Raw genomic sequence first — 26279 nt, 5'->3', positions numbered from 1 at the left:
TGCTTGCGCTGTCATATGGACCACGACCCGAGCGGCAGCGAGCGGCAGTCGAGCAAAGTCGGGACAAGTCGGGACGGGGCAGGGACAGGGATAGGAATGGTGCGAATGCACTGCAAACTACGCAGACACCTGGTGTGTGGCGTGGCGAGGCGAGGCGAAGAAGCCCACATTGCTACCAGTGGCGCCCTCCAGCACGACACTGCCACACCCCGCACAGGCCCTCCGCTGAACACCAGGGACAAGATGCGTCCTCCGCTAGTGTCGAAGGCTGCACGCGCCCAGCGAATGACAGGGGGTGCAACGAGCAGCAGTGCGTCTCACACACGCGGCGGTGCGCCCGCCAATTCTGCCGTCGCTCTGCTGGGACGCCGGGCGCGCCTCCCCGCGTCGTCCTCGAGGAACTGGCGGTTGCGGAAGGAAGCGCTTTCGTCAAATGCAGCCGAAAACTAACATTTTGTGTGTTGGGAGAAAAGCCGAACGCGAATTCTGCCGTGCTCCTACATTAGATGAGCGCCAACGACCATACCATGATGAATACACCGGTTCTCGTCCGATCACCAAAGCTAAGCGTCATCGGACCCGGCTAGTACTTGGACGGGTGACCGTCTGGGAAACCCGGGTGCTGTTGGCTCCCTTCCTTTTGTTTTTTTGTTATGTCGCCAGCCCAATTTTCAAACTACCTTCCTGTTGTGACAAAGATGCTTCCTTAAGCCTTTTAAACTACTGTAATGGTACGAAAATGCAGTAATTAACTCAGTTTGAGGGAGAATGTGCTAACCAAGTTTGCCAAGAAGACTTTGAAAACGACAAAACAGTACGAATCGGCAGGTGATTTCTGAAATACGTCACCGCCTATTGTTGTGTAGGAGTGTAGAGTTCCAAATTTGATTTGTAACCACGAATGTATTACTTAGTCGTCTCGTCTCGTCCCGCAGACGTTTGTCGTGCTTGCGCTGTCATATGGACCACGACCCGAGCGGCAGCGAGCGGCAGTCGAGCAAAGTCGGGACAAGTCGGGACGGGGACAGGGACAGGGATAGGAATGGTGCGAATGCACTGCAAACTACGCAGACATCTGGTGTGAGGCGTGGCGAGGCGAGGCAAGGAAGCCCACATCGCTACCAGTGGCGCCCTCCAGCACGACACTGCCACACCCCGCACAGGCCCTCCGCTGAACACCAGGGACAAGATGCGTCCTCCGCTAGTGTCGAAGGCTGCACGCGCCCAGCGAATGACTGGGGGTGCAACGAGCAGCAGTGCGTCTCACACACGCGGCGGTGCGCCCGCCAATTCGGCCGTCGCTCTGCTGGGACGCCGGGCGCGCCTCCCCGCGCCGTCCTCGAGGAACTGGCGGTTGCGGAAGGAAGCGCTTTCGTCAAATGCGGCCGAAAACTAACATTTTGTGTGTTGGGAGAAAAGCCGAACGCAAATTCTGCCGTGCTCCTACATTAGATGAGCGCCAACGGCCATACCATGATGAATACACCGGTTCTCGTCCGATCACCGAAGTTAAGCATCATCGGGCCCGGCTAGTACTCGGATGGGTGACCGCCTGGGAAACCCGGGTGCTGCTGGCTCCCTTCCTTTTGTTTTTTTGTTATGTCGCCAGCCCAATTTTCAAACTACCTTTCTGTTGTGACAAAGATGCTTCCATAAGCCTTTTAAACTACTGTAATGGTACGAAAATGCAGTAATTAACTCAGTTTGAGGGAGAATGTGCTAACCAAGTTTGCCAAGAAGACTTTGAAAACGACAAAACAGTACGAATCGGCAGGTGATTTCTGAAATACGTCACCGCCAATTGTTATGTGGGAGTGTAGAGTTCCAAATTTGATTTGTAACCACGAATGTATTCCTTAGTCGTCTCGTCTCGTCCCGCAGACGTTTGTCGTGCTTGCGCTGTCATATGGACCACGACCCGAGCGGCAGCGAGCGGCAGTCGAGCAAAGTCGGGACAAGTCGGGACGGGGCAGGGACAGGGATAGGAATGGTGCGAATGCACTGCAAACTACGCAGACACCTGGTGTGAGGCGTGGCGAGGCGAGGCGAAGAAGCCCACATTGCTACCAGTGGCGCCCTCCAGCACGACACTGCCACACCCCGCACAGGCCCTCCGCTGAACACCAGGGACAAGATGCGTCCTCCGCTAGTGTCGAAGGCTGCACGCGCCCAGCGAATGACAGGGGGTGCAACGAGCAGCAGTGCGTCTCACACACGCGGCGGTGCGCCCGCCAATTCGGCCGTCGCTCTGCTGGGACGCCGGGCGCGCCTCCCCGCGCCGTCCTCGAGGAACTGGCGGTTGCGGAAGGAAGCGCTTTCGTCAAATGCGGCCGAAAACTAACATTTTGTGTGTTGGGAGAAAAGCCGAACGCGAATTCTGCCGTGCTCCTACATTAGATGAGCGCCAACGGCCATACCATGATGAATACACCGGTTCTCGTCCGATCACCGAAGTTAAGCATCATCGTGCCCGGCTAGTACTTGGATGGGTGACCGCCTGGGAAACCCGGGTGCTGTTGGCTCCGTTCCTTTTGTTTTTTTGTTATGTCGCCAGCCCAATTTTCAAACTACCTTTCTGTTGTGACAAAGATGCTTCCTTAAGCCTTTTAAACTACTGTAATGGTACGAAAATGCAGTAATTAACTCAGTTTGAGGGAGAATGTGCTAACCAAGTTTGCCAAGAAGACTTTGAAAACGACAAAACAGTACGAATCGGCAGGTGATTTCTGAAATACGTCACCGCCTATTGTTATGTAGGAGTGTAGAGTTCCAAATTTGATTTGTAACCACGAATGTATTCCTTAGTCGTCTCGTCTCGTCCCGCAGACGTTTGTCGTGCTTGCGCTGTCATATGGACCACGACCCGAGCGGCAGCGAGCGGCAGTCGAGCAAAGTCGGGACAAGTCGGGACGGGGACAGGGACAGGGATAGGAATGGTGCGAATGCACTGCAAACTACGCAGACACCTGGTGTGAGGCGTGGCGAGGCGAGGCAAGGAAGCCCACATCGCTACCAGTGGCGCCCTCCAGCACGACACTGCCACACCCCGCACAGGCCCTCCGCTGAACACCAGGGACAAGATGCGTCCTCCGCTAGTGTCGAAGGCTGCACGCGCCCAGCGAATGACAGGGGGTGCACCGAGCAGCAGTGCGTCTCACACACGCGGCGGTGCGCCCGCCGATTCGGCCGTCACTCTGCTGGGACGCCGGGCGCGCCTCCCCGCGCCGTCCTCGAGGAACTGGCGGTTGCGGAAGGAAGCGCTTTCGTCAAATGCGGCCGAAAACTAACATTTTGTGTTTTGGGAGAAAAGCCGAACGCGAATTCTGCCGTGCTCCTACATTAGATGAGCGCCAACGGCCATACCATGATGAATACACCGGTTCTCGTCCGATCACCGAAGTTAAGCATCATCGTGCCCGGCTAGTACTTGGATGGGAGACCGCCTGGGAAACCCGGGTGCTGTTGCCTCCCTTCCTTTTGTTTTTTTGTTATGTCGCCAGCCCAATTTTCAAACTACCTTCCTGTTGTGACAAAGATGCTTCCTTAAGCCTTTTAAACTACTGTAATGGTACGAAAATGCAGTAATTAACTCAGTTTGAGGGAGAATGTGCTAACCAAGTTTGCCAAGAAGACTTTGAAAACGACAAAACAGTACGAATCGGCAGGTGATTTCTGAAATACGTCACCGCCTATTGTTGTGTAGGAGTGTAGAGTTCCAAATTTGATTTGTAACCACGAATGTATTACTTAGTCGTCTCGTCTCGTCCCGCAGACGTTTGTCGTGCTTGCGCTGTCATATGGACCACGACCCGAGCGGCAGCGAGCGGCAGTCGAGCAAAGTCGGGACAAGTCGGGACGGGGACAGGGACAGGGATAGGAATGGTGCGAATGCACTGCAAACTACGCAGACATCTGGTGTGAGGCGTGGCGAGGCGAGGCAAGGAAGCCCACATCGCTACCAGTGGCGCCCTCCAGCACGACACTGCCACACCCCGCACAGGCCCTCCGCTGAACACCAGGGACAAGATGCGTCCTCCGCTAGTGTCGAAGGCTGCACGCGCCCAGCGAATGACTGGGGGTGCAACGAGCAGCAGTGCGTCTCACACACGCGGCGGTGCGCCCGCCAATTCGGCCGTCGCTCTGCTGGGACGCCGGGCGCGCCTCCCCGCGCCGTCCTCGAGGAACTGGCGGTTGCGGAAGGAAGCGCTTTCGTCAAATGCGGCCGAAAACTAACATTTTGTGTGTTGGGAGAAAAGCCGAACGCAAATTCTGCCGTGCTCCTACATTAGATGAGCGCCAACGGCCATACCATGATGAATACACCGGTTCTCGTCCGATCACCGAAGTTAAGCATCATCGGGCCCGGCTAGTACTCGGATGGGTGACCGCCTGGGAAACCCGGGTGCTGCTGGCTCCCTTCCTTTTGTTTTTTTGTTATGTCGCCAGCCCAATTTTCAAACTACCTTTCTGTTGTGACAAAGATGCTTCCATAAGCCTTTTAAACTACTGTAATGGTACGAAAATGCAGTAATTAACTCAGTTTGAGGGAGAATGTGCTAACCAAGTTTGCCAAGAAGACTTTGAAAACGACAAAACAGTACGAATCGGCAGGTGATTTCTGAAATACGTCACCGCCAATTGTTATGTGGGAGTGTAGAGTTCCAAATTTGATTTGTAACCACGAATGTATTCCTTAGTCGTCTCGTCTCGTCCCGCAGACGTTTGTCGTGCTTGCGCTGTCATATGGACCACGACCCGAGCGGCAGCGAGCGGCAGTCGAGCAAAGTCGGGACAAGTCGGGACGGGGCAGGGACAGGGATAGGAATGGTGCGAATGCACTGCAAACTACGCAGACACCTGGTGTGAGGCGTGGCGAGGCGAGGCGAAGAAGCCCACATTGCTACCAGTGGCGCCCTCCAGCACGACACTGCCACACCCCGCACAGGCCCTCCGCTGAACACCAGGGACAAGATGCGTCCTCCGCTAGTGTCGAAGGCTGCACGCGCCCAGCGAATGACAGGGGGTGCAACGAGCAGCAGTGCGTCTCACACACGCGGCGGTGCGCCCGCCAATTCGGCCGTCGCTCTGCTGGGACGCCGGGCGCGCCTCCCCGCGCCGTCCTCGAGGAACTGGCGGTTGCGGAAGGAAGCGCTTTCGTCAAATGCGGCCGAAAACTAACATTTTGTGTGTTGGGAGAAAAGCCGAACGCGAATTCTGCCGTGCTCCTACATTAGATGAGCGCCAACGGCCATACCATGATGAATACACCGGTTCTCGTCCGATCACCGAAGTTAAGCATCATCGTGCCCGGCTAGTACTTGGATGGGTGACCGCCTGGGAAACCCGGGTGCTGTTGGCTCCGTTCCTTTTGTTTTTTTGTTATGTCGCCAGCCCAATTTTCAAACTACCTTTCTGTTGTGACAAAGATGCTTCCTTAAGCCTTTTAAACTACTGTAATGGTACGAAAATGCAGTAATTAACTCAGTTTGAGGGAGAATGTGCTAACCAAGTTTGCCAAGAAGACTTTGAAAACGACAAAACAGTACGAATCGGCAGGTGATTTCTGAAATACGTCACCGCCTATTGTTATGTAGGAGTGTAGAGTTCCAAATTTGATTTGTAACCACGAATGTATTCCTTAGTCGTCTCGTCTCGTCCCGCAGACGTTTGTCGTGCTTGCGCTGTCATATGGACCACGACCCGAGCGGCAGCGAGCGGCAGTCGAGCAAAGTCGGGACAAGTCGGGACGGGGACAGGGACAGGGATAGGAATGGTGCGAATGCACTGCAAACTACGCAGACACCTGGTGTGAGGCGTGGCGAGGCGAGGCAAGGAAGCCCACATCGCTACCAGTGGCGCCCTCCAGCACGACACTGCCACACCCCGCACAGGCCCTCCGCTGAACACCAGGGACAAGATGCGTCCTCCGCTAGTGTCGAAGGCTGCACGCGCCCAGCGAATGACAGGGGGTGCACCGAGCAGCAGTGCGTCTCACACACGCGGCGGTGCGCCCGCCGATTCGGCCGTCACTCTGCTGGGACGCCGGGCGCGCCTCCCCGCGCCGTCCTCGAGGAACTGGCGGTTGCGGAAGGAAGCGCTTTCGTCAAATGCGGCCGAAAACTAACATTTTGTGTTTTGGGAGAAAAGCCGAACGCGAATTCTGCCGTGCTCCTACATTAGATGAGCGCCAACGGCCATACCATGATGAATACACCGGTTCTCGTCCGATCACCGAAGTTAAGCATCATCGTGCCCGGCTAGTACTTGGATGGGAGACCGCCTGGGAAACCCGGGTGCTGTTGCCTCCCTTCCTTTTGTTTTTTTGTTATGTCGCCAGCCCAATTTTCAAACTACCTTTCTGTTGTGACAAAGATGCTTCCTTAAGCCTTTTAAACTACTGTAATGGTACGAAAATGCAGTAATTAACTCAGTTTGAGGGAGAATGTGCTAACCAAGTTTGCCAAGAAGACTTTGAAAACGACAAAACAGTACTAATCGGCAGGTGATTTCTGAAATACGTCACCGGCTATTGTTGTGTAGGAGTGTAGAGTTCCAAATTTGATTTGTAACCACGAAAGTATTCCTTAGTCGTCTCGTCTCGTCCCGCAGACGTTTGTCGTGCTTGCGCTGTCATATGGACCACGACCCGAGCGGCAGCGAGCGGCAGTCGAGCAAAGTCGGGACAAGTCGGGACGGGGACAGGGACAGGGATAGGAATGGTGCGAATGCACTGCAAACTACGCAGACACCTGGTGTGAGGCGAGGCGAGGCGAGGCGAGGCGAGGCGAGGAAGCCCACATCGCTACCAGTGGCGCCCTCCAGCACGACACTGCCACACCCCGCACAGGCCCTCCGCTGAACACCAGGGTCAAGATGCGTCCTCCGCTAGTGTCGAAGGCTGCACGCGCCCAGCGAATGACAGGGGGTGCAACGAGCAGCAGTGCGTCTCACACACGCGGCGGTGCGCCCGCCAATTCGGCCGTCGCTCTGCTGGGACGCCGGGCGCGCCTCCCCGCGCCGTCCTCGAGGAACTGGCGGTTGCGGAAGGAAGCGCTTTCGTCAAATGCGGCCGAAAACTAACATTTTGTGTGTTGGGAGAAAAGCCGAACGCGAATTCTGCCGTGCTCCTACGTTAGATGAGCGCCAACGGCCATAACATGATGAATACACCGGTTCTCGTCCGATCACCGAAGTTAAGCATCATCGTGCCCCGCTAGTACTTTAATGGGTGGCCGCCTGGGAAACCCGGGTGCTTTTGGCTCCCTTCCTGTTTATTTTTTTTGTTATGTCGCCAGCCCAATTTTCAAACTACCTTTCTGTTGTGACAAAGATGCTTCCTTAAGCCTTTTAAACTACTGTAATGGTACGAAAATGCAGTAATTAACTCAGTTTGAGGGAGAATGTGCTAACCAAGTTTGCCAAGAAGACTTTGAAAACGACAAAACAGGACGAATCGGCAGGTGATTTCTGAAATACGTCACCGCCTATTGTTGTGTAGGAGTGTAGAGTTCCAAATTTGATTTGTAACCACGAAAGTATTCCTTAGTCGTCTCGTCTCGTCCCGCAGACGTTTGTCGTGCTTGCGCTGTCATATGGACCACGACCCGAGCGGCAGCGAGCGGCAGTCGAGCAAAGTCGGGACAAGTCGGGACGGGGACAGGGACAGGGATAGGAATGGTGCGAATGCACTGCAAACTACGCAGACACCTGGTGTGAGGCGAGGCGAGGCGAGGCGAGGAAGCCCACATCGCTACCAGTGGCGCCCTCCAGCACGACACTGCCAAACCCCGCACAGGCCCTCCCCTGAACACCAGGGACAAGATGCGTCCTCCGCTAGTGTCGAAGGCTGCACGCGCCCAGCGAATGACAGGGGGTGCAACGAGCAGCAGTGCGTCTCACACACGCGGCGGTGCGCCCGCCAATTCGGCCGTCGCACTGCTGGGACGCCGAACGCGCCTCCCCGCAAGGTCCTCGAGGAACTGGCGGTTGCGGAAGGAAGCGCTTTCGTCAAATGCGGCCGAAAACTAACATTTTGTGTGTTGGGAGATAAGCCGAACGCGAATTCTGCCGTGCTCCTACATTAGATGAGCGCCAACGGCCATACCATGATGAATACACCGGTTCTCGTCCGATCACCGAAGTTAAGCATCATCGGGCCCGGCAAGTACTTGGATGGGTGACCGCCTGGGAACCCCGGGTGCTGTTGGCTCCCTTCCTTTTGTTTTTTTATGTCGCCAGCCCAATTTTCAAACTACCTTTCTGTTGTGACAAAGATGCTTCCTTAAGCCTTTTAAACTACTGTAATGGTACGAAAATGCAGTAATTAACTCAGTTTGAGGGAGAATGTGCTAACCAAGTTTGCCAAGAAGACTTTGAAAACGACAAAACAGTACGAATCGGCAGGTGATTTCTGAAATACGTCACCGCCTATTGTTATGTAGGAGTGTAGAGTTCCAAATTTGATTTGTAACCACGAATGTATTCCTTAGTCGTCTCGTCTCGTCCCGCAGACGTTTGTCGTGCTTGCGCTGTCATATGGACCACGACCCGAGCGGCAGCGAGCGGCAGTCGAGCAAAGTCGGGACAAGTCGGGACGGGGACAGGGACAGGGATAGGAATGGTGCGAATGAACTGCAAACTACGCAGACACCTGGTGTGAGGCGAGGCGTGGCGAGGCGACGCGAGGAAGCCCACATCGCTACCAGTGGCGCCCTCCAGCACGACACTGCCACACCCCGCACAGGCCCTCCGCTGAACACCAGGGTCAAGATGCGTCCTCCGCTAGTGTCGAAGGCTGCACGCGCCCAGCGAATGACAGGGGGTGCAACGAGCAGCAGTGCGTCTCACACACGCGGCGGTGCGCCCGCCAATTCGGCCGTCGCTCTGCTGGGACGCCGGGCGCGCCTCCCCGCGCCGTCCTCGAGGAACTGGCGGTTGCGGAAGGAAGCGCTTTCGTCAAATGCGGCCGAAAACTAACATTTTGTGTGTTGGGAGAAAAGCCGAACGCGAATTCTGCCGTGCTCCTACATTAGATGAGCGCCAACGGCCATACCATGATGAATACACCGGTTCTCGTCCGATCACCGAAGTTAAGCATCATCGTGCCCGGCTAGTACTTGGATGGGTGACCGCATGGGAAACCCGGGTGCTGTTGGCTCCCTTCCTTTTGTTTTTTTGTTAAGTCGCCAGCCCAATTTTCAAACTACCTTTCTGTTGTGACAAAGATGCTTCCTTAAGCCTTTTAAACTACTGTAATGGTACGAAAATGCAGTAATTAACTCAGTTTGAGGGAGAATGTGCAAACCAAGTTTGCCAAGAAGACTTTGAAAACGACAAAACAGTACGAATCGGCAGGTGATTTCAGAAATACGTCACCGGCTATTGTTGTGTAGGAGTGTAGATTTCCAAATTTGATTTGTAACCACGAAAGTATTCCTTAGTCGTCTCGTCTCGTCCCGCAGACGTTTGTCGTGCTTGCGCTGTCATATGGACCACGACCCGAGTGGCAGCGAGCGGCAGTCGAGCAAAGTCGGGACAAGTCGGGACGGGGACAGGGACAGGGATAGGAATGGTGCGAATGCACTGCAAACTACGCAGACACCTGGTGTGAGGCGAGGCGAGGCGAGGCGAGGCGAGGCGAGGAAGCCCACATCGCTACCAGTGGCGCCCTCCAGCACGACACTGCCACACCCCGCACAGGCCCTCCGCTGAACACCAGGGTCAAGATGCGTCCTCCGCTAGTGTCGAAGGCTGCACGCGCCCAGCGAATGACAGGGGGTGCAACGAGCAGCAGTGCGTCTCACACACGCGGCGGTGCGCCCGCCAATTCGGCCGTCGCTCTGCTGGGACGCCGGGCGCGCCTCCCCGCGCCGTCCTCGAGGAACTGGCGGTTGCGGAAGGAAGCGCTTTCGTCAAATGCGGCCGAAAACTAACATTTTGTGTGTTGGGAGAAAAGCCGAACGCGAATTCTGCCGTGCTCCTACGTTAGATGAGCGCCAACGGCCATAACATGATGAATACACCGGTTCTCGTCCGATCACCGAAGTTAAGCATCATCGTGCCCCGCTAGTACTTTAATGGGTGGCCGCCTGGGAAACCCGGGTGCTTTTGGCTCCCTTCCTGTTTTTTTTTTTGTTATGTCGCCAGCCCAATTTTCAAACTACCTTTCTGTTGTGACAAAGCTGCTTCCTTAAGCCTTTTAAACTACTGTAATGGTACGAAAATGCAGTAATTAACTCAGTTTGAGGGAGAATGTGCTAACCAAGTTTGCCAAGAAGACTTTGAAAACGACAAAACAGGACGAATCGGCAGGTGATTTCTGAAATACGTCACCGCCTATTGTTGTGTAGGAGTGTAGAGTTCCAAATTTGATTTGTAACCAAGAAAGTATTCCTTAGTCGTCTCGTCTCGTCCCGCAGACGTTTGTCGTGCTTGCGCTGTCATATGGACCACGACCCGAGCGGCAGCGAGCGGCAGTCGAGCAAAGTCGGGACAAGTCGGGACGGGGACAGGGACAGGGATAGGAATGGTGCGAATGCACTGCAAACTACGCAGACACCTGGTGTGAGGCGAGGCGAGGCGAGGCGAGGAAGCCCACATCGCTACCAGTGGCGCCCTCCAGCACGACACTGCCACACCCCGCACAGGCCCTCCGCTGAACACCAGAGTCAAGATGCGTCCTCCGCTAGTGTCGAAGGCTGCACGCGCCCAGCGAATGACAGGGGGTGCAACGAGCAGCAGTGCGTCTCACACATGCGGCGGTGCGCCCGCCAATTCGGCCGTCGCTCTGCTGGGACGCCGGGCGCGCCTCCCCGCGCCGTCCTCGAGGAACTGGCGGTTGCGGAAGGAAGCGCTTTCGTCAAATGCGGCCGAAAACTAACAATTTGTGTGTTGGGAGAAAAGCCGAACGCGAATTCTGCCGTGCTCCTACATTAGATGAGCGCCAACGGCCATACCATGATGAATACACTGGTTCTCGTCCGATCACCGAAGTTAAGCATCATCGTGCCCGGCTAGTACTTGGATGGGTGACCGCTTGGGAAACCCGGGTGCTGTTGGCTCCCTTCCTTTTGTTTTTTTGTTATGTCGCCAGCCCAATTTTCAAACTACCTTTCTGTTGTGACAAAGATGCTTCCTTAAGCCTTTTAAACTACTGTAATGGTACGAAAATGCAGTAATTAACTCAGTTTGAGGGAGAATGTGCTAACCAAGTTTGCCAAGAAGACTTTGAAAACGACAAAACAGTACGAATCGGCAGGTGATTTCTGAAATACGTCACCGCCTATTGTTGTGTAGGAGTGTAGAGTTCCAAATTTGATTTGTAACCACGAATGTATTCCTTAGTCGTCTCGTCTCGTCCCGCAGACGTTTGTCGTGCTTGCGCTGTCATATGGACCACGACCCGAGCGGCAGCGAGCGGCAGTCGAGCAAAGTCGGGACAAGTCGGGACGGGGACAGGGACAGGGATAGGAATGGTGCGAATGCACTGCAAACTACGCAGACACCTGGTGTGAGGCGAGGCGAGGCGAGGCGAGGCGAGGCGAGGCGAGGCGAGAAAGCCCACATCGCTACCAGTGGCGCCCTCCAGCACGACACTGCCACACCCCACACAGGCCCTCCGCTGAACACCAGGGACAAGATGCGTCCTCCGCTAGTGTCGAAGGCTGCACGCGCCCAGCGAATGACAGGGGGTGCAACGAGCAGCAGTGCGTCTCACACACGCGGCGGTGCGCCCGCCAATTCGGCCGTCGCTCTGCTGGGACGCCGGGCGCGCCTCCCCGCGCCGTCCTCGAGGAACTGGCGGTTGCGGAAGGAAGCGCTTTCGTCAAATGCGGCCGAAAACTAACATTTTGTGTGTTGGGAGAAAATCCGAACGCGAATTCTGCCGTGCTCCTACATTAGATGAGCGCCAACGGCCATACCATGATGAATACACCGGTTCTCGTCCGATCACCGAAGTTAAGCATCATCGTGCCCGCCTATTACTTGGATGGGTGACCGCTTGGGAAACCCGGGTGCTGTTGGCTCCCTTCCTTTTGTTTTTTTGTTATGTCGCCAGCCCAATTTTCAAACTACCTTTCTGTTGTGAAAAAGATGCTTCCTTAAGCCTTTTAAACTACTGTAATGGTACGAAAATGCAGTAATTAACTCAGTTTGAGGGAGAATGTGCTAACCAAGTTTGCCAAGAAGACTTTGAAAACGACAAAACAGTACGAATCGGCAGGTGATTTCTGAAATACGTCACCGCCTATTGTTGTGTAGGAGTGTAGAGTTCCAAATTTGATTTGTAACCACGAATGTATTCCTTAGTCGTCTCGTCTCGTCCCGCAGACGTTTGTCGTGATTGCGCTGTCATATGGACCACGACCCGAGCGGCAGCGAGCGGCAGTCGAGCAAAGTCGGGACAAGTCGGGACGGGGACAGGGACAGGGATAGGAATGGTGCGAATGCACTGCAAACTACGCAGACACCTGGTGTGAGGCGAGGCGAGGCGAGGCGAGGAAGCCCACATCGCTACCAGTGGCGCCCTCCAGCACGACACTGCCACACCCCGCACAGGCCCTCCGCTGAACACCAGGGACAAGATGCGTCCTCCGCTAGTGTCGAAGGCTGCACGCGCCCAGCGAATGACAGGGGGTGCAACGAGCAGCAGTGCGTCTCACACACGCGGCGGTGCGCCCGCCAATTCGGCCGTCGCTCTGCTGGGACGCCGGGCGCGCCTCCCCGCGCCGTCCTCGAGGAACTGGCGGTTGCGGAAGGAAGCGCTTTCGTCAAATGCGGCCGAAAACTAACATTTTGTGTGTTGGGAGAAAAGCCGAACGCGAATTCTGACGTGCTCCTACATTAGATGAGCGCCAACGGCCATACCATGATGAATACACCGGTTCTCGTCCGATCACCGAAGTTAAGCATCATCGTGCCCGACTAGTACTTGGATGGGTGACCGCTTGGGAAACCCGGGTGCTGTTGGCTCCCTTCCTTTTGTTTTTTTGTTATGTCGCCAGCCCAATTTTCAAACTACCTTTCTGTTGTGACAAAGATGCTTCCTTAAGCCTTTTAAACTACTGTAATGGTACGAAAATGCAGTAATTAACTCAGTTTGAGGGAGAATGTGCTAACCAAGTTTGCCAAGAAGACTTTGAAAACGACAAAACAGTACGAATCGGCAGGTGATTTCTGAAATACGTCACCGCCTATTGTTGTGTATGAGTGTAGAGTTCCAAATTTGATTTGTAACCACGAATGTATTCCTTAGTCGTCTCGTCTCGTCCCGCAGACGTTTGTCGTGCTTGCGCTGTCATATGCACCACGACCCGAGCGGCAGCGAGCGGCAGTCGAGCAAAGTCGGGACAAGTCGATACGGGGACAGGGACAGGGATAGGAATGGTGCGAATGCACTGCAAACTACGCAGACACCTGGTGTGAGGCGAGGCGAGGCGAGGCGAGGAAGCCCACATCGCTACCAGTGGCGCCCTCCAGCACGACACTGCCACACCCCGCACAGGCCCTCCGCTGAACACCAGGGACAAGATGCGTCCTCCGCTAGTGTCGAAGGCAGCACGCGCCCAGCGAATGACAGGGGGTGCAACGAGCAGCAGTGCGTCTCACACACGCGGCGGTGCGCCCGCCAATTCGGCCGTCGCTCTGCTGGGACGCCGGGCGCGCCTCCCCGCGCCGTCCTCGAGGAACTGGCGGTTGCGGAAGGAAGCGCTTTCGTCAAATGCGGCCGAAAACTAACATTTTGTGTGTTGGGAGAAAAGCCGAACGCGAATTCTGCCGTGCTCCTACATTAGATGAGCGCCAACGGCCATACCATGATGAATACACCGGTTCTCGTCCGATCACCGAAGTTTAGCATCATCGGGCCCGGCTAGTACTTGGATGGGTGACCGCCTGGGAAACCCGGGTACTGTTGGCTCCCTTCCTTTTGTTTTTTTGTTATGTCGCCAGCCCAATTTTCAAACTACCTTTCTGTTGTGACAAAGATGCTTCCTTAAGCCTTTTAAACTACTGTAATGGTACGAAAATGCAGTAATTAACTCAGTTTGAGGGAGAATGTGCTAACCAAGTTTGTCAAGAAGACTTTGAAAACGACAAAAACAGTACGAATCGGCAGGTGATTTCAGATATACGTCACCGCCTATTGTTGTGTAGGAGTGTAGAGTTCCAAATTTGATTTGTAACCACGAATGTATTCCTTAGACGTCTCGTCTCGTCCCGCAGACGTTTGTCGTGCTTGCGCTGTCATATGGACCACGACCCGAGCGGCAGCGAGCGGCAGTCGAGCAAAGTCGGGACAAGTCTGGACGGGGACAGGGACAGGGATAGGAATGGTGCGAATGCACTGCAAACTACGCAGACACCTGGTGTGAGGCGAGGCGAGGCGAGGCGAGGAAGCCCACATCGCTACCAGTGGCGCCCTCCAGCACGACACTGCCACACCCCGCACAGGCCCTCCGCTGAACACCAGGGACAAGATGCGTCCTCCGCTAGTGTCGAAGGCTGCACGCGCCCAGCGAATGACAGGGGGTGCAACGAGCAGCAGTGCGTCTCACACACGCGGCGGTTCGCCCGCCAATTCGGCCGTCACTCTGCTGGGACGCCGGGCGCGCCTCCTCGCGCCGTCCTCGAGGAACTGGCGGTTGCGGAAGGAAGCGCTTTCGTCAAATGCGGCCGAAAACTAACATTTTGTGTGTTGGGAGAAAAGCCGAACGCGAATTCTGCCGTGCTCCTACATTAGATGAGCGCCAACGGCCATACCATGATGAATACACCGGTTCTCGTCCGATCACCGAAGTTAAGCATCATCGGGCCCGGCTAGTACTTGGATGGGTGCCGCCTGGGAAACCCGGGTGCTGTTGGCTCCCTTCCTTTTGTTTTTTTGTTATGTCGCCAGCCCAATTTTCAAACTACCTTTCTGTTGTGACAAAGATGCTTCCTTAAGCCTTTTAAACTACTGTAATGGTTCGAAAATGCAGTAATTAACTCAGTTTGAGGGAGAATGTGCTAACCAAGTTTGCCAAGAAGACTTTGAAAACGACAAAACAGTACGAATCGGCAGGTGATTTCTGAAATACGTCACCGCCTATTGTTGTGTAGGAGTGTAGAGTTACAAATTTGATTTGTAACCACGAATGTATTCCTTAGTCGTCTCGTCTCGTCCCGCAGACGTTTGTCGTGCTTGCGCTGTCATATGGACCAAGACCCGAGCGGCAGCGAGCGGCAGTCGAGCAAAGTCGGGACAAGTCGGGACGGGGACAGGGACAGGGATAGGAATGTTGCGAATGCACTGCAAACTACGCAGACACCTGGTGTGAGGCGAGGCGAGGCGATGCGAGGAAGCCCACATCGCTACCAGTGGCGCCCTCCAGCACGACACTGCCACACCCCGCACAGGCCCTCCGCTGAACACCAGGGACAAGATGCGTCCTCCGCTAGTGTCGAAGGCTGCACGCGCCCAGCGAATGACAGGGGGTGCAACGAGCAGCAGTGCGTCTCACACACGCGGCGGTGCGCCCGCCAATTCGGCCGTCGCTCTGCTGGGACGCCGGGCGCGCCTCCCCGCGCCGTCCTCGAGGAACTGGCGGTTGCGGAAGGAAGCGCTTTCGTCAAATGCGGCCGAAAACTAACATTTTGTGTGTTGGGAGAAAAGCCGAACGCGAATTCTGCCATGCTCCTACATTTGATGAGCGCCAACGGCCATACCATGATGAATACACCGGTTCTCGTCCGATCACCGAAGTTAAGCATCATCGGGCCCGGTTAGTACTTGGATGGGTGACCGCCTGGGAAACCCGAGTGCTGTTGGCTCCCTTCCTTTTGTTTTTTTGTTATGTCGCCAGCCCAATTTTCAAACTACCTTTCTGTTGTGACAAAGATGCTTCCTTAAGCCTTTTAAACTACTGTAATGGTTCGAAAATGCAGTAATTAACTCAGTTTGAGGGAGAATGTGCTAACCAAGTTTGCCAAGAAGACTTTGAAAACGACAAAACAGTACGAATCGGCAGGTGATTTCTGAAATACGTCACCGCCTATTGTTGTGTAGGAGTGTAGAGTTCCAAATTTGATTTGTAACCACGAATGTATTCCTTAGTCGTCTCGTCTCGTCCCGCAGACGTTTGTCGTGCTTGCGCTGTCATATGGACCAAGACCCGAGCTGCAGCGAGCGGCAGTCGAGCAAAGTCGGGACAAGTCGGGACGGGGACAGGGACAGGGATAGGAATGGTGCGAATGCACTGCAAACTACGCAGACACCTGGTGTGAGGCGAGGCGAGGCGATGCGAGGAAGCCCACATCGCTACCAGTGGCGCCCTCCAGCACGACACTGCCACACCCCGCACAGGCCCTCCGCTGAACACCAGGGACAAGATGCGTCCTCCGCTAGTGTCGAAGGCTGCACGCGCCCAGCGAATGACAGGGGGTGCAACGAGTAGCAGTGCGTCTCACACACGCGGCGGTGCGCCCGCCAATTCGGCCGTCGCTCTGCTGGGACGCCGGGCGCGCCTCCCCGCGCCGTCCTCGAGGAACTGGCGGTTGCGGAAGGAAGCGCTTTCGTCAAATGCGGCCGAAAACTAACATTTTGTGTGTTGGGAGAAAAGCCGAACGCGAATTCTGCCGTGCTCCTACATTAGATGAGCGCCAACGGCCATACCATGATGAATACACCGGTTCTCGTCCGATCACCGAAGTTAAGCATCATCGGGCCCGGCTAGTACTTGGATGGGTGACCGCCTGGGAAACCCGGGTGCTGTTGGCTCCCTTCCTTCTGTTTTTTTGTTATGTCGCCAGCCCAATTTTCAAACTACCTTTCTGTTGTGACAAAGATGCTTCCTTAAGCCTTTTAAACTACTGTAATGGTACGAAAATGCAGTAATGAACTCAGTTTGAGGGCGAATGTGCTAACCAAGTTTGCCAAGAAGACTTTGAAAACGACAAAACAGTACGAATCGGCAGGTGATTTCAGAAATACGTCACCGCCTATTGTTGTGTAGGAGTGTAGAGTTCCAAATTTGATTTGTAACCACGAATGTATTCCTTAGTCGTCTCGTCTCGTCCCGCAGACGTTTGTCGTGCTTGCGCTGTCATATGGACCACGACCCGAGCGGCAGCGAGCGGCAGTCGAGCAAAGTCGGGACAAGTCGGGACGGGGACAGGGACAGGGATAGGAATGGTGCGAATGCACTGCAAACTACGCAGACACCTGGTTTGAGGCGAGGCGAGACGAGGAAGCCCACATCGCTACCAGTGGCGCCCTCCAGCACGACACTGCCAGACCCCGCACAGGCCCTCCGCTGAACACCAGGGACAAGATGCGTCCTCCGCTAGTGTCGAAGGCTGCACGCGCCCAGCGAATGACAGGGGGTGCAACGAGCAATAGTGCGTCTCACACACGCGGCGGTGCGCCCGCCAATTCGGCCGTCGCTCTGCTGGGACGCCGGGCGCACCTCCCCGCGCCGTCCTCGAGGAACTGGCGGTTGCGGAAGGAAGCGCTTTCGTCAAATGCGGCCGAAAACTAACATTTTGTGTGTTGGGAGAAAAGCCGAACGCGAATTCTGCCGTGCTCCTACATTAGATGAGCGCCAACGGCCATACCATGATGAATACACCGGTTCTCATCCGATTACCGAAGTTAAGCATCATCGGGCCCGGCTAGTACTTGGATGGGTGACCGCCTGGGAAACCCGGGTGCTGTTGGCTCCCTTCCTTTTGTTTTTTTGTTATGTCGCCAGCCCAATTTTCAAACTACCTTTCTGTTGTGACAAAGATGCTTCCTTAAGCCTTTTAAACTACTGTAATGGTACGAAAATGCAGTAATGAACTCAGTTTGAGGGAGAATGTGCTAACCAAGTTTGCCAAGAAGACTTTGAAAACGACAAAACAGTACGAATCGGCAGGTGATTTCTGAAATACGTCACCGCCTATTGTTGTGTAGGAGTGTAGAGTTACAAATTTGATTTGTAACCACTAATGTATTCCTTAGTCGTCTCGTCTCGTCCCGCAGACGTTTGTCGTGCTTGCGCTGTCATATGGACCACGACCCGAGCGGCAGCGAGCGGCAGTCGAGCAAAGTCGGGACAAGTCGGGACGGGGACAGGGACAGGGATAGGAATGGTGCGAATGCACTGCAAACTACGCAGACACCTGGTGTGAGGCGAGGCGAGGCGAGGCGAGGAAGCCCACATCGCTACCAGTGGCGCCCTCCAGCACGACACTGCCACACCCCGCACAGGCCCTCCGCTGAACACCAGGGACAAGATGCGTCCTCCGCTAGTGTCGAAGGCTGCACGCGCCCAGCGAATGACAGGGGGTGCAACGAGCAGCAGTGCGTCTCACACACGCGGCGGTGCGCCCGCCAATTCGGCCGTCTCTCTGCTGGAACGCCGGGCGCGCCTCCTCGCGCCGTCCTCGAGGAACTGGCGGTTGCGGAAGGAAGCGCTTTCGTCAAATGCGGCCGAAAACTAACATTTTGTGTGTTGGGAGAAAAGCCGAACGCGAATTCTGCCGTGCTCCTACATTAGATGAGCGCCAACGGCCATACCATGATGAATACACCGGTTCTCGTCCGATCACCGAAGTTAAGCATCATCGGGCCCGGCTAGTACTTGGATGGGTGACCGCCTGGGAAACCCGGGTGCTGTTGGCTCCCTTCCTTTTGTTTTTTTGTTATGTCGCCAGCCTAATTTTCAAACTACATTTCTGTAGTGATAAAGATGCTTCCTTAAGCCTTTTAAACTACTGTAATGGTACGAAAATGCAGTAATTAACTCAGTTTGAGGGAGAATGTGCTAACCAAGTTTGCCAAGAAGACTTTGAAAACGACAAAACAGTACGAATCGGCAGGTGATTTCTGAAATACGTCACCGCCTATTGTTGTGTAGGAGTGTAGAGTTCCAAATTTGATTTGTAACCACGAATGTAGTCCTTAGACGTCTCGTCTCGTCCCGCAGACGTTTGTCGTGCTTGCGCTGTCATATGGACCACGACCCGAGCGGCAGCGAGCGGCAGTCGAGCAAAGTCGGGACTAGTCGGGACGGGGACAGGGACAGGGATAGGAATGGTGCGAATGCACTGCAAACTACGCAGACACCTGGTGTGAGGCGAGGCGAGGCGAGGCGAGGAAGCCCACATCGCTACCAGTGGCGCCCTCCAGCACGACACTGCCACACCCCGCACAGGCCCTCCGCTGAACACCAGGGACAAGATGCGTCCTCCGCTAGTGTCGAAGGCTGCACGCACCCAGCGAATGACAGGGGGTGCAACGAGCAGCAGTGCGTCTCACACACGCGGCGGTGCCCCCGCCAATTCGGCCGTCGCTCTGCTGGGACGCCGGGCGCGCCTCCCCGCGCCGTCCTCGAGGAACTGGCGGTTGCGGAAGGAAGTGCTTTCGTCAAATGCGGCCGAAAACTAACATTTTGTGTGTTGGGAGAAAAGCCGAACGCGAATTCTGCCGTGCTCCTACATTAGATGAGCGCCAACGGCCATACCATGATGAATACACCGGTTCTCGTCCGATCACCGAAAATAAACATCATCGGGCCCGGCTAGTACTTGGATGGGTGACCGCCTGGGAAACCCGGGTGCTGTTGGCTCCCTTCCTTTTGTTTTTTTGTTATGTCGCCAGCCCAATTTTCAAACTACCTTTCTGTTGTGACAAAGATGCTTCCTTAAGCCTTTTAAACTACTGTAATGGTACGAAAATGCAGTAAATAACTCAGTTTGAGGGAGAATGTGCTAACCAAGTTTGCCAAGAAGACTTTGAAAACGACAAAACAGTACGAATCGGCAGGTGATTTCTGAAATACGTCACCGCCTATTGTTGTGTAGGAGTGTAGAGTTCCAAATTTGATTTGTAACCACGAATTTATTCCTTAGACGTCTCGTCTCGTCCCGCAGACGTTTGTCGTGCTTGCGCTGTCATATGGACCACGACCCGATCGGCAGCGAGCGGCAGTCGAGCAAAGTCAGGACAAATCGGGACGGGGCAGGGACAGGGATAGGAATGGTGCGAATGCACTGCAAACTACGCAGACACCTGGTGTGAGGCGAGGCGAGGCGAGGCGAGGAAGCCCACATCGCTACCAGTGGCGCCCTCCAGCACGACACTGCCACACCCCGCACAGGCCCTCCGCTGAACACCAGGGACAAGATGCGTCCGGCGCTAGTGTCGAAGGCTGCACGCGCCCAGCGAATGACAGGGGGTGCAACGAGCAGCAGTGCGTCTCACACACGCGGCGGTGCGCCCGCCAATTCGGCCGTCGCTCTGCTGGGACGCCGGGCGCGCCTCCTTGCGCCGTCCTCGAGGAACTGGTTGTTGCGGAAGGAAGCGCTTTCGTCAAATGCGGCCGAAAACTAACATTTTGTGTGTTGGGAGAAAAGCCGAACGCGAATTCTGCCGTGCTCCTACATTAGATGAGCGCCAACGGCCATACCATGATGAATACACCGGTTCTCGTCCGATCACCGAAGTTAAGCATCATCGGGCCCGGCTAGTACTTGGATGGGTGACCGCCTGGGAAACCCGGGTGCTGTTGGCTCCCTTCCTTTTGTTTTTTTGTTATGTCGCCAGCCCAATTTTCAAACTACGTTTCTGTTGTGACAAAGATGCTTCATTAAGCCTTTTAAACTACTGTAATGGTACGAAAATGCAGTAATTAACTCAGTTTGAGGGAGAATGTGCTAACCAAGTTTGCCAAGAAGACTTTGAAAACGACAAAACAGTACGAATCGGCAGGTGATTTCTGAAATACGTCACCGCCTATTGTTGTGTAGGAGTGTAGAGTTCCAAATTTGATTTGTAACCACGAAAGTATTTCTTAGACGTCTCGTCTCGTCCCGTAGACGTTTGTCGTGCTTGCGCTGTCATATGGACCACGACCCGAGCGGCAGCGAGCGGCAGTCGAGCAAAGTCGGGACAAGTCGGGACGGGGACAGGGACAGGGATAGGAATGGTGCGAATGCACTGCAAACTACGCAGACACCTAATGTGAGGCAGGGCGAGGCGAGGCGAGGAAGCCCACATCGCTACCAGTGGCGCCCTCCAGCACGACACTGCCACACCCCGCACAGGCCCTCCGCTGAACACCAGGGACAAGATGCGTCCTCCGCTAGTGTCGAAGGCTGCACGCGCCCAGCGAATGACAGGGGGTGCAACGAGCAGCAGTGCGTCTCACACACGCGGCGGTGTGCCCGCCAATTCGGCCGTCACTCTGCTGGGACGCCGGGCGCGCCTCCCCGCGCCGTCCTCGAGGAACTGGCGGTTGCGGAAGGAAGCGCTTTCGTCAAATGCGGCCGAAAACTAACATTTTGAGTGTTGGGAGAAAAGCCGAACACGAATTCTGCCGTGCTCCTACATTAGATGAGCGCCAACGGCCATACCATGATGAATACACCGGTTCTCGTCCGATCACCGAAGTTAAGCATCATCGGGCCCGGCTAGTACTTGGATGGGTGACCGCCTGGGAAACCCGGGTGCTGTTGGCTCCCTTCCTTTTGTTTTTTTGTTATGTCGCCAGCCCAATTTTCAAACTACATTTCTGTAGTGATAAAGATGCTTTCTTAAGCCTTTTAAACTACTGTAATGGTACGAAAATGCAGTAATTAACTCAGTTTGAGGGAGAATGTGCTAACCAAGTTTGCCAAGAAGACTTTGAAAACGACAAAACAGTACGAATCGGCAGGTGATTTCTGAAATACGTCACCGCCTATTGTTGTGTAGGAGTGTAGAGTTCCAAATTTGATTTGTAACCACGAATGTAGTCCTTAGACGTCTCGTCTCGTCCCGCAGACGTTTGTCGTGCTTGCGCTGTCATATGGACCACGACCCGAGCGGCAGCGAGCGGCAGTCGAGCAAAGTCGGGACTAGTCGGGACGGGGACAGGGACAGGGATAGGAATGGTGCGAATGCACTGCAAACTACGCAGACACCTGGTGTGAGGCGAGGCGGGGCGAGGCGAGGAAGCCCACATCGCTACCAGTGGCGCCCTCCAGCACGACACTGCCACACCCCGCACAGGCCCTCCGCTGAACACCAGGGACAAGATGCGTCCTCCGCTAGTGTCGAAGGCTGCACGCACCCAGCGAATGACAGGGGGTGCAACGAGCAGCAGTGCGTCTCACACACGCGGCGGTGCGCCCGCCAATTCGGCCGTCGCTCTGCTGGGACGCCGGGCGCGCCTCCCCGCGCCGTCCTCGAGGAACTGGCGGTTGCGGAAGGAAGCGCTTTCGTCAAATGCGGCCGAAAACTAACATTTTGTGTGTTGGGAGAAAAGCCGAACGCGAATTCTGCCGTGCTCCTACATTAGATGAGCGCCAACGGCCATACCATGATGAATACACCGGTTCTCGTCCGATCACCGAAAATAAACATCATCGGGCCCGGCTAGTACTTGGATGGGTGACCGCCTGGGAAACCCGGGTGCTGTTGGCTCCCTTCCTTTTGTTTTTTTGTTATGTCGCCAGCCCAATTTTCAAACTACCTTTCTGTTGTGACAAAGATGCTTCCTTAAGCCTTTTAAACTACTGTAATGGTACGAAAATGCAGTAAATAACTCAGTTTGAGGGAGAATGTGCTAACCAAGTTTGCCAAGAAGACTTTGAAAACGACAAAACAGTACGAATCGGCAGGTGATTTCTGAAATACGTCACCGCCTATTGTTGTGTAGGAGTGTAGAGTTCCAAATTTGATTTGTAACCACGAATTTATTCCTTAGACGTCTCGTCTCGTCCCGCAGACGTTTGTCGTGCTTGCGCTGTCATATGGACCACGACCCGATCGGCAGCGAGCGGCAGTCGAGCAAAGTCGGGACAAGTCGGGACGGGGACAGGGACAGGGATAGGAATGGTGCGAATGCACTGCAAACTACGCAGACACCTGGTGTGAGGCGAGGCGAGGCGAGGCGAGGAAGCCCACATCGCTACCAGTGGCGCCCTCCAGCACGACACTGCCACACCCCGCACAGGCCCTCCGCTGAACACCAGGGACAAGATGCGTCCGGCGCTAGTGTCGAAGGCTGCACGCGCCCAGCGAATGACAGGGGGTGCAACGAGCAGCAGTGCGTCTCACACACGCGGCGGTGCGCCCGCCAATTCGGCCGTCGCTCTGCTGGGACGCCGGGCGCGCCTCCTTGCGCCGTCCTCGAGGAACTGGTTGTTGCGGAAGGAAGCGCTTTCGTCAAATGCGGCCGAAAACTAACATTTTGTGTGTTGGGAGAAAAGCCGAACGCGAATTCTGCCGTGCTCCTACATTAGATGAGCGCCAACGGCCATACCATGATGAATACACCGGTTCTCGTCCGATCACCGAAGTTAAGCATCATCGGGCCCGGCTAGTACTTGGATGGGTGACCGCCTGGGAAACCCGGGTGCTGTTGGCTCCCTTCCTTTTGTTTTTTTGTTATGTCGCCAGCCCAATTTTCAAACTACGTTTCTGTTGTGACAAAGATGCTTCATTAAGCCTTTTAAACTACTGTAATGGTACGAAAATGCAGTAATTAACTCAGTTTGAGGGAGAATGTGCTAACCAAGTATGGCCAAGAAGACTTTGAAAACGACAAAACAGTACGAATCGGCAGGTGATTTCTGAAATACGTCACCGCCTATTGTTGTGTAGGAGTGTAGAGTTCCAAATTTGATTTGTAACCACGAAAGTATTTCTTAGACGTCTCGTCTCGTCCCGTAGACGTTTGTCGTGCTTGCGCTGTCATATGGACCACGACCCGAGCGGCAGCGAGCGGCAGTCGAGCAAAGTCGGGACAAGTCGGGACGGGGACAGGGACAGGGATAGGAATGGTGCGAATGCACTGCAAACTACGCAGACACCTGGTGTGAGGCGAGGCGAGGCGAGGCGAGGAAGCCCACATCGCTACCAGTGGCACTCTCCAGCATGACACTGTCACACCCCGCACAGGCCCTCCGCTGAACACCAGGGACAAGATGCGTCCTCCGCTAGTGTCGAAGGCTGCACGCGCCCAGCGAATGACAGGGGGTGCAACGAGCAGCAGTGCGTCTCACACACGCGGCGGTGTGCCCGCCAATTCGGCCGTCGCTCTGCTGGGACGCCGGGCGCGCCTCCCCGCGCTGTCCTCGAGGAACTGGCGGTTGCGGAAGGAAGCGCTTTCGTCAAATGCGGCCGAAAACTAACATTTTGTGTGTTGGGAGAAAAGCCGAACGCGAATTCTGCCGTGCTCCTACATTAGATGAGCGCCAACGGCCATACCATGATGAATACACCGGTTCTCGTCCGATCACCGAAGTTAAGCATCATCGGGCCCGGCTAGTACTTGGATGGGTGACCGCCTGGGAAACCCGGGTGCTGTTGGCTCCCTTCCTTTTGTTTTTTTGTTATGTCGCCAGCCCAATTTTCAAACTACCTTTCTGTTGTGACAAAGATGCTTCCTTAAGCCTTTTAAACTACTGTAATGGTACGAAAATGCAGTAATTAACTCAGTTTGAGGGAGAATGTGCTAACCAAGTTTGCCAAGAAGACTTTGAAAACGACAAAACAGTACGAATCGGCAGGTGATTTCTGAAATACGTCACCGCCTATTGTTGTGTAGGAGTGTAGAGTTCCAAATTTGATTTGTAACCACGAAAGTATTTCTTAGACGTCTCGTCTCGTCCCGTAGACGTTTGTCGTGCTTGCGCTGTCATATGGACCACGACCCGAGCGGCAGCGAGCGGCAGTCGAGCAAAGTCGGGACAAGTCGGGACGGGGACAGGGAAAGGGATAGGAATGGTGCGAATGCACTGCAAACTACGCAGACACCTGGAGTGAGGCGAGGCGAGGCGAGGCGAGGAAGCCCACATCGCTACCAGTGGCGCCCTCCAGCACGACACTGCCACACCCCGCACAGGCCCTCCGCTGAACACCAGGGACAAGATGCGTCCGGCGCTAGTGTCGAAGGCTGCACGCGCCCAGCGAATGACAGGGGGTGCAACGAGCAGCAGTGCGTCTCACACACGCGGCGGTGCGCCCGCCAATTCGGCCGTCGCTCTGCTGAGACGCCGGGCGCGCCTCCTTGCGCCGTCCTCGAGGAACTGGTGGTTGCGGAAGGAAGCGCTTTCGTCAAATGCGGCCGAAAACTAACATTTAGTGTGTTGGGAGAAAAGCCGAACGCGAATTCTGCCGTGCTCCTACATTAGATGAGCTCCAACGGCCATACCATGATGAATACACCGGTTCTCGTCCGATCACCGAAGTCAAGCTTCATCGGGCCCGGCTAGTACTTGGATGGGTGACCGCCTGGGAAACCCGGGTGCTGTTGGCTCCCTTCCTTTTGTTTTTTTGTTATGTCGCCAGCCCAATTTTCAAACTACCTTTCTGCTGTGACAAATATGCTTCCTTAAGCCTTTTAAACTACTGTAATGGTACGAAAATGCAGTAATTAACTCAGTTTGAGGGAGAATGTGCTAACCAAGTTTGCCAAGAAGACTTTGAAAACGACAAAACAGTACGAATCGGCAGGTGATTTCTGAAATACGTCACCGCCAATTGTTGTGTAGGAATGTAGAGTTCCAAATTTGATTTGTAACCACGAATGTATTCCTTAGTCGTCTCGTCTCGTCCCGCAGACGTTTGTCGTGCTTGCGCTGTCATATGGACCACGAACCGAGCGGCAGCGAGCGGCAGTCGAGCAAAGTCGGGACAAGTCGGGACGGGGACAGGGAAAGGGATAGGAATGGTGCGAATGCACTGCAAGCTACGCAGACACCTGGTGTGAGGCGAGGCGAGGCGAGGCGAGGAAGCCCACATCTCTACCAGTGGCGCCCTCCAGCACGACACTGCCACACCCCGCACAGGCCCTCCGCTGAACACCAGGGACAAGATGCGTCCGGCGCTAGTGTCGAAGGCTGCACGCGCCCAGCGAATGACAGGGGGTGCAACGAGCAGCAGTGCGTCTCACACACGCGGCGGTGTGCCCGCCAATTCGGCCGTCGCTCTGCTGGGACGCCGGGCGCGCCTCCCCGCGCTGTCCTCGAGGAACTGGCGGTTGCGGAAGGAAGCGCTTTCGTCAAATGCGGCCGAAAACTAACATTTTGTGTGTTGGGAGAAAAGCCGAACGCGAATTCTGCCGTGCTCCTACATTAGATGAGCGCCAACGGCCATACCATGATGAATACACCGGTTCTCGTCCGATCACCGAAGTTAAGCATCATCGGGCCCGGCTAGTACTTGGATGGGTGACCGCCTGGGAAACCCGGGTGCTGTTGGCTCCCTTCCTTTTGTTTTTTTGTTATGTCGCCAGCCCAATTTTCAAACTACCTTTCTGTTGTGACAAAGA

At 55.0% G+C, this 26279-nt stretch overlaps 26 non-coding genes and 2 pseudogenes across 26 annotated transcripts; all 28 read left to right on the top strand.

Moving 5' to 3' along the window:
• The first annotated feature begins 512 nt into the window (after nt 1-512).
• Nucleotides 513-631, top strand: LOC126155383 (5S ribosomal RNA). Its single transcript, XR_007532879.1, has one exon. It is a non-coding gene; the product is annotated as a 5S ribosomal RNA (ribosomal RNA).
• Nucleotides 632-1458: 827 nt separating this feature from the next.
• LOC126154806 (5S ribosomal RNA) lies at nt 1459-1577 on the top strand. The gene has a single exon (XR_007532340.1). It is a non-coding gene; the product is annotated as a 5S ribosomal RNA (ribosomal RNA).
• Nucleotides 1578-2403: 826 nt separating this feature from the next.
• LOC126154938 (5S ribosomal RNA) lies at nt 2404-2522 on the top strand. Its single transcript, XR_007532464.1, has one exon. It is a non-coding gene; the product is annotated as a 5S ribosomal RNA (ribosomal RNA).
• An 827-nt stretch (nt 2523-3349) lies between these two features.
• On the top strand, nt 3350-3468 carry LOC126155278 (5S ribosomal RNA). The gene has a single exon (XR_007532780.1). It is a non-coding gene; the product is annotated as a 5S ribosomal RNA (ribosomal RNA).
• Nucleotides 3469-4295: 827 nt separating this feature from the next.
• LOC126154804 (5S ribosomal RNA) lies at nt 4296-4414 on the top strand. The gene has a single exon (XR_007532339.1). It is a non-coding gene; the product is annotated as a 5S ribosomal RNA (ribosomal RNA).
• An 826-nt stretch (nt 4415-5240) lies between these two features.
• LOC126154937 (5S ribosomal RNA) lies at nt 5241-5359 on the top strand. Its single transcript, XR_007532463.1, has one exon. It is a non-coding gene; the product is annotated as a 5S ribosomal RNA (ribosomal RNA).
• Nucleotides 5360-6186: 827 nt separating this feature from the next.
• LOC126155277 (5S ribosomal RNA) lies at nt 6187-6305 on the top strand. The gene has a single exon (XR_007532779.1). It is a non-coding gene; the product is annotated as a 5S ribosomal RNA (ribosomal RNA).
• Nucleotides 6306-7142: 837 nt separating this feature from the next.
• On the top strand, nt 7143-7261 carry LOC126155398 (5S ribosomal RNA; annotated as a pseudogene).
• An 829-nt stretch (nt 7262-8090) lies between these two features.
• On the top strand, nt 8091-8209 carry LOC126155765 (5S ribosomal RNA). The gene has a single exon (XR_007533205.1). It is a non-coding gene; the product is annotated as a 5S ribosomal RNA (ribosomal RNA).
• Nucleotides 8210-9038: 829 nt separating this feature from the next.
• On the top strand, nt 9039-9157 carry LOC126154992 (5S ribosomal RNA). The gene has a single exon (XR_007532514.1). It is a non-coding gene; the product is annotated as a 5S ribosomal RNA (ribosomal RNA).
• An 837-nt stretch (nt 9158-9994) lies between these two features.
• Nucleotides 9995-10113, top strand: LOC126155397 (5S ribosomal RNA; annotated as a pseudogene).
• Nucleotides 10114-10941: 828 nt separating this feature from the next.
• LOC126155180 (5S ribosomal RNA) lies at nt 10942-11060 on the top strand. The gene has a single exon (XR_007532689.1). It is a non-coding gene; the product is annotated as a 5S ribosomal RNA (ribosomal RNA).
• An 847-nt stretch (nt 11061-11907) lies between these two features.
• Nucleotides 11908-12026, top strand: LOC126155372 (5S ribosomal RNA). Its single transcript, XR_007532869.1, has one exon. It is a non-coding gene; the product is annotated as a 5S ribosomal RNA (ribosomal RNA).
• Nucleotides 12027-12853: 827 nt separating this feature from the next.
• LOC126155074 (5S ribosomal RNA) lies at nt 12854-12972 on the top strand. Its single transcript, XR_007532591.1, has one exon. It is a non-coding gene; the product is annotated as a 5S ribosomal RNA (ribosomal RNA).
• An 827-nt stretch (nt 12973-13799) lies between these two features.
• On the top strand, nt 13800-13918 carry LOC126155092 (5S ribosomal RNA). The gene has a single exon (XR_007532608.1). It is a non-coding gene; the product is annotated as a 5S ribosomal RNA (ribosomal RNA).
• Nucleotides 13919-14746: 828 nt separating this feature from the next.
• On the top strand, nt 14747-14864 carry LOC126155135 (5S ribosomal RNA). The gene has a single exon (XR_007532647.1). It is a non-coding gene; the product is annotated as a 5S ribosomal RNA (ribosomal RNA).
• An 827-nt stretch (nt 14865-15691) lies between these two features.
• Nucleotides 15692-15810, top strand: LOC126154729 (5S ribosomal RNA). Its single transcript, XR_007532268.1, has one exon. It is a non-coding gene; the product is annotated as a 5S ribosomal RNA (ribosomal RNA).
• An 827-nt stretch (nt 15811-16637) lies between these two features.
• Nucleotides 16638-16756, top strand: LOC126155041 (5S ribosomal RNA). Its single transcript, XR_007532560.1, has one exon. It is a non-coding gene; the product is annotated as a 5S ribosomal RNA (ribosomal RNA).
• Nucleotides 16757-17578: 822 nt separating this feature from the next.
• Nucleotides 17579-17697, top strand: LOC126155816 (5S ribosomal RNA). Its single transcript, XR_007533253.1, has one exon. It is a non-coding gene; the product is annotated as a 5S ribosomal RNA (ribosomal RNA).
• An 827-nt stretch (nt 17698-18524) lies between these two features.
• Nucleotides 18525-18643, top strand: LOC126155029 (5S ribosomal RNA). Its single transcript, XR_007532549.1, has one exon. It is a non-coding gene; the product is annotated as a 5S ribosomal RNA (ribosomal RNA).
• An 827-nt stretch (nt 18644-19470) lies between these two features.
• LOC126155168 (5S ribosomal RNA) lies at nt 19471-19589 on the top strand. The gene has a single exon (XR_007532678.1). It is a non-coding gene; the product is annotated as a 5S ribosomal RNA (ribosomal RNA).
• An 826-nt stretch (nt 19590-20415) lies between these two features.
• Nucleotides 20416-20534, top strand: LOC126155018 (5S ribosomal RNA). The gene has a single exon (XR_007532538.1). It is a non-coding gene; the product is annotated as a 5S ribosomal RNA (ribosomal RNA).
• Nucleotides 20535-21361: 827 nt separating this feature from the next.
• On the top strand, nt 21362-21480 carry LOC126155006 (5S ribosomal RNA). The gene has a single exon (XR_007532527.1). It is a non-coding gene; the product is annotated as a 5S ribosomal RNA (ribosomal RNA).
• An 827-nt stretch (nt 21481-22307) lies between these two features.
• Nucleotides 22308-22426, top strand: LOC126155167 (5S ribosomal RNA). The gene has a single exon (XR_007532677.1). It is a non-coding gene; the product is annotated as a 5S ribosomal RNA (ribosomal RNA).
• An 827-nt stretch (nt 22427-23253) lies between these two features.
• LOC126154994 (5S ribosomal RNA) lies at nt 23254-23372 on the top strand. The gene has a single exon (XR_007532516.1). It is a non-coding gene; the product is annotated as a 5S ribosomal RNA (ribosomal RNA).
• Nucleotides 23373-24200: 828 nt separating this feature from the next.
• LOC126154983 (5S ribosomal RNA) lies at nt 24201-24319 on the top strand. Its single transcript, XR_007532505.1, has one exon. It is a non-coding gene; the product is annotated as a 5S ribosomal RNA (ribosomal RNA).
• An 827-nt stretch (nt 24320-25146) lies between these two features.
• On the top strand, nt 25147-25265 carry LOC126155142 (5S ribosomal RNA). Its single transcript, XR_007532654.1, has one exon. It is a non-coding gene; the product is annotated as a 5S ribosomal RNA (ribosomal RNA).
• An 827-nt stretch (nt 25266-26092) lies between these two features.
• LOC126154971 (5S ribosomal RNA) lies at nt 26093-26211 on the top strand. The gene has a single exon (XR_007532494.1). It is a non-coding gene; the product is annotated as a 5S ribosomal RNA (ribosomal RNA).
• Nucleotides 26212-26279: the final 68 nt, after the last annotated feature.

Source organism: Schistocerca cancellata, unplaced genomic scaffold (assembly GCF_023864275.1).
Source record: "Schistocerca cancellata isolate TAMUIC-IGC-003103 unplaced genomic scaffold, iqSchCanc2.1 HiC_scaffold_1100, whole genome shotgun sequence".
Taxonomy (NCBI): domain Eukaryota; kingdom Metazoa; phylum Arthropoda; class Insecta; order Orthoptera; family Acrididae; genus Schistocerca; species Schistocerca cancellata.
Note: the sequence above shows the minus strand (reverse complement) of the source record. Positions and strands in the feature narration are given on the sequence as shown.